Genomic DNA, 6044 nt, shown 5'->3' on the forward strand with positions numbered 1-6044 from the left:
ATGTCTTCTCTCCTCTCAGAGTGTTTGTATGAGATCAGTCAACAGGCTGCACCTCCCTGTAAGGATTACCACCAACTCACAGTCACCCAGACACAGGTACAGTACAGACAACTACAGTACAAGACAGACAACACAGGTACAGTACAGACAACTACAGACACATGTAAAGTGCAGACAACTACAGTACAGTACAGACAACTACAGGCAATGGTACAAGACAACTACAGGAACAGACAGACACCTACAGGTACAGTACAGACAACTACAGGAACAGAAAAGACACCTACAGGTACAGTACAGACAACTACAGGAACAAAAGACACTACAGGTACAGTACAAGACAACTACAGGTACAGTACAGACACCTACAGGTACAGTACAGACAACTACAGGAACAGAAAGACACCTACAGGTACAGTACAGACAACTACAGAACAGAAAGACACTACAGTACAGTACAGACAACTACAGGAACAGAAAAGACACCTACAGGTACAGTACAGACAACTACAGGTACAGTACAGACAACACCAGCAGTAAGACACCTACAGGTACAGTACAGACACCTACAGGTACAGTACAGACAACTACAAGTACATTACAGACAACTACAGGTACAGTACAGACACCTACAGGTCAGTACAGACACCTACAGGTAAGTACAGACAACTACAGGAACAGTACAGACACCTAAGGTGCAGTACAGACAACTACAGGTACAGTACAGACAAATACAGATACAGTACAGACAACTACAGGAAAGTACATGCAACTACAGTGCAGTACAGACACAACAGACAGAACAGACACCTACAGGTACAGTACAGACAACTACAGGTACAGTCACAGACAACTGCAGGAACAGTACAGACAACTACAGCACAGTACAGACACTACAGGTACAGTACACAACTACAGGTACATACAGACATACAGACACATGTAAAGTGCAGACAACTACAGGAACAGTAGAGACAACTACAGGAAACAGTACAGACAACTACCAGGTACAATACAGACAACTACAGGAACAGAACAGACAACTACAGGTACAGTACAGACACCTACAGGAACAGTACACACACTACAGGTAACAAACAACTACAGGTACAGTACAGACAACCTAAGGTAACAGTACAGAAACCTACAGGTACAGTACAGACAACTACAGGACAGTACAGACAACTACAGGTACAGTACAGACACTACATACACAGTACAGACACCTACAGTTACAGCACAGACAACAACAGGAACAGTACAGACACCTACAGTACAGTACAGACACCTACATGTACAGTACAGACACGGGTACAATACAGACAACTACAGGTACAGTACAGAACAACTACAGGTGCAGTACAGACACCTACAGGTACAGTACAGACACATACAGGTACAGTACAGACAACTACATGTACAGTACGACACCTAAGGTACAGTCAGACACATACAGGAACAGTACAGACAACTACAGGTACGTACAGACACCTACATACACAGGTACAGTACAGACACATACAGGAACAGTACAGACACCTACAGACACAGGCACAGTACAGATAACTACGGAACAGTACAGACACCTACAGTTACAGTAACACAGGACAGTACAGACACCTACAGACACAGGTACAGTACAGACACATACAGACAACATGTACAGTACAGACACCTACAAGTACAGATAACACTGGACAGTACAGACACCTACAGATACAGGTACAGTACAGCACTACTGGAACAGTATAAACACCTAACAGATACAGGTCAGTACAGACACTACAGACACGGTACAGTACAGACACATACAGAACAGTAAAGACAACTACAGATACAGCTACAGTACAGACATCTGCTGGAACAGTACAGACACCTACAGATAACTACAGGAACAGTACAGACACCTACCGACACAGGTACAGTACAGACACCTACATACACAGGTACAGTACAGACACATACGGTACAGTACAGACACCCACAGGTACAGTACAGAACACTACCAGTAACAGACAACTACAGGAACAGTACGACACCTACAGGAACACTACAGACACCTACAGGTACAGTACAGACACTACGGTACAGTGCAGACACATGACATTGCAGACAACTACAGGTACATTACAGACACAGGTACAGTACAGACACATACAGGAAGAGTAAAGACAACTACAGATACAGGTACAGTACAGACATATACTGGAACAGTACAGACACCTACAGACACAGGTACAGTACAGATAACATACAGTAACGTACCGACACCTACAGACACAGGTACAGTACAGACATCCGGAACTGTACAGACACCTACAGATATAGGTACAGTACAGATAACTATAGGTACAGTACAGACATCTACTGGAACAGTACAGACACCTACAGATACAGGTACAGTACAGACACCTACAGACGGTACAGTAAGACACTACTGAACAGTACAGCCACCTACAGACACATGTCAGTACAGATACAGTACGTAGACCTACAGACACGGGTACAGTACAGACAAATACTGGAACAGTACAGACACCTACAGACACCATGTACAGTACAGACACCTACAGACACAGGTACAGTACAACACACTACAGGAACAATATCGACATCTACAGGTATAGTTTAGACACCTACAGGAACAGTACAGACACTAGCTTAGTCTATTACACTGGCTTTTGGATGTCTTTTAGGTGCGGCATTTAGAAGCTGTTTCATAAGTATGTCAACCGAGGAAGAGCGAGGGAATGCATCCCTGGAAATCTCATCAGCTTTAGGGCTCTGCTACAGATGTGAATCAGTCTCCGGGCTAGACATTTAATGAAATATTTAATGAAGTATAAAAAACGATAAAGAACAAAACTTCCCATTTAAATGACACAGTAATGGGGAATAGTCATTTACACAGTCAAGTGAATAGTGTGTTTTGTAACTAGCTTATTTGTACGCTGTGAACTGTTAGGCTTTGTTATTAACTTGTAATCAGTGACCTGGTTTGGTCGTAGGTGGTTTTCAAGGTGTGGAGAGTGTCCTGTCCTCTACGACACGAGAAACCACAACCTGCAGAAAACAAGAAATCACCACACAGACTTCCTACAGGATAGCCACACACAAGGTAGTGTGTGTGTGTGTGTGTGTGTGTGTGTGTGTGTGTGTGTGTGTGTGTGTGTGTGTGTGTGTGTGTGTGTGTGTGTGTGTGTGTTGAGAAATAAGTGCTATTTTAGGTCACACAAATGCATACCTCCATAAATAACTATGTCATATAAACCAAACGATCAAACTGTCAACCACCTGACCATGGTCCAGTCTAGCATGGAAAGAGAGAGCCTACTCCCACAAATCCTTTCATAGTCCATAGCAAGAATACCATTCAACTACTTTTATTGTCCAATTCCAAGATCATATGATTATTTGAATAGATGCAATAAACTATTACTATTTTAAATATTACTATTTAAATAAAAGGTTATTGAAAGAGGATGTGTGGTGTGGGGGGGGGGGGGTTCCTCACAGATCACATAGGGCGAGTGTTTGGTCCACACACTCTGGACTATGTGGTGAACCTGTGCTGACATCGCTATGACTACCTTGGCCCTGATTGGCTGCTCCTGAACATCCTGTCCTTCCTGGAATGGGCGGATATTAAGAATATCTCCCAGACCTGCAAGAGGCTCCAACAGGTAGGCTAACCATGATGACATCATTGTATGATTTATAGTAATAGTTTTGAGTTATGCTGGTAGTCTCCCCATAACCCATCCTCCTTCTCCCTAGCTATGCTGCAGTGAGGGCTTTTGGGCGCAGGGGACAGCAGGGGCCAGGTACGGGCAGAGTGAGGTCACTATGGAGGTGTGAGCCCTACTCTAACAGCGCCGTCTGGTGGTGTTTCACAGAAGACAGGTGCTTTCCCGTCTGGCCCAGCAGCAGCACAGCAAGAGGAAGAACAGTGTCTGGCACCTGTGAGAGAGTTAGCCTGGTCACGCAGCGCATCGTTTCGTTTTACTTCAACAGAATGTGAGCTATCGCACGATCAGGCAGATTTCACCAGAATAAATGTGAGAGGGAGAGAGGAGCAGAGGGAGAGAGGAGCAAAGTATGTCGGTCGGGCTGTCTGTCTATCTATTAGTCTGTTTTGTATGTCTCTCTCTCATACTCTTTAAGATATTTTATTATTATCTATTACATTTTCCATGACCTGGAAAATAGTTACGTTAGGCACATAGGGCAGAGTTAGTTTATATAGGTAGTGTAGCTGCCTGTCAGTGTTTTTGAATGGCCAGCAGGTGGTAATATTAAGCAGAAATCAGAGAGCCTCATAAACCTCTTTGATTCACTAATAGGTATTTGGTAGCCTGCTGTAGAACGTGTGTGCTCAGCTAGGGGAAGAGGTATTGCTACTCCAAACATTTTATGGTTATAATGATACATAGCTAATGTTGTTTGTGTTTTTGGTCTCAAATGATAGAATAAAGCACATACGGCACAATCACCTATACATTGTGTCTGTGATGAATCAAACATATAGACAGTAGTTCATCAATAGAAGGAACATCTTCTATTCTCCAATGTACTGCAGTCAGATCGGAAGTCCTAATCCATGCATGTGATTGAATATACTGGTCGCCCATCTGAGTGCTCTTGTCTTCTCTACCCACCAGAGGCTAAAGACTATAGTCTTCTCTACCCACCAGAGGCTAAAGACTATAGTTTCTCTACCCACCAGAGGCTAAAGACTATAGTCTTTCTCTACCCACCAGAGGCTAAAGACTATAGTCTTCTCTACCCACCAGCGGCTAAAGACTATAGTCTTCTCTACCCCACCAGCGGCTAAAAGACTATAGTCTTCTCTACCCACCAGAGGCTAAAGACTATAGTCTTCTCTACCCACCAGAGGCTAAAGACTATAGTCTTCTCTACCCACCAGAGGATAAAGACTATAGTCTCTCTACGCCACCAAGGCTAAAGACTATAGTCTTCTCTACCCACCAGAGGCTAAAGACTATAGTCTTCTCTACCCCAGAGGATAAAGCCTATAGTCTTCTCTACCAACCAGAGGTAAAGACTATAGTCTTCTCTACCCACCAGAGGCTAAAGACTATAGTCTTCTCTACCCACCAGAGGATAAAGACTATAGTCTTTCTCTACCCACCAAGAGGATAAAGACTATAGTCTTCTCTACCACCAGAGGCTAAAGACTATAGTCTTCTCTACCCACCAGAGGCTAAAGACTATAGTCTTCTACCCCACCAGAGGCTAAAGCTATAGTCTTTCTCTACCACCACAGAGGCTAAAGACTATGTCTTCTCTACCCCAGAGAAAAGACTATAGTCTTCTCTACCCACCAGAGGCTAAAGACTATAGTCTTCTCTACCCACCAGAGGATAAAGACTATAGTCTTCTCTCTACCCACCAGAGGCTAAAGACTATAGTCTTCTCTACCCACAGAGGATAAAGACTATAGTCTTCTCTACCCACCAGAGGCTAAAGACTATAGTCTTCTCTAACCCACCAGAGGCTAAAGACTATAGTCTTCTCTACCCACCAGAGGCTAAAGACCTATAGTCTTCTCTACCCACCAGAGGCTAAAGACTATAGTCTTCTCTACCCACAGAGGAATAAGACTATAGTCTTCTCTACCCACCAGAGGCTAAAGACTATAGTCTTCTCCTACCCACCAGAGGATAAAGACTATAGTCTTCTCTACCCACCCGAGGCTAAAGACTATAGCACTGTAGAGGCTTTCTGCTTGGGCTTTATCATGTTAGAGACCCCCCTCTGGTGTGGTAGACCCAGCTGTAAATAAAATTCCATTCTCTGAGTGATGGCAGCACACCACACACACACCACACACACACACACACAAACCACAACACAGTTCTCATTGGGGCATATTGACTATTGATGGACCACAATGATTGTATAGACCAAAGCCAATCCCACAGTTATCCAAGGTTGAGTTTAGTTGTTCTGTTGCCATGGGGATGTGCCCATCTTTGAATGTTTTTGGAATGTAATATGTGTTCTTTTACAACTTGAAAATT

At 43.6% G+C, this 6044-nt stretch overlaps 1 pseudogene; it reads left to right on the plus strand.

The window, feature by feature from the left end:
- LOC112075138 (F-box only protein 36-like) lies at positions 1-4057 on the plus strand (annotated as a pseudogene).
- The last annotated feature ends 1987 nt before the right edge of the window (positions 4058-6044 follow it).

This window comes from Salvelinus sp. IW2-2015, unplaced genomic scaffold, assembly GCF_002910315.2.
Source record: "Salvelinus sp. IW2-2015 unplaced genomic scaffold, ASM291031v2 Un_scaffold2998, whole genome shotgun sequence".
Lineage (NCBI taxonomy): Eukaryota > Metazoa > Chordata > Actinopteri > Salmoniformes > Salmonidae > Salvelinus > Salvelinus sp. IW2-2015.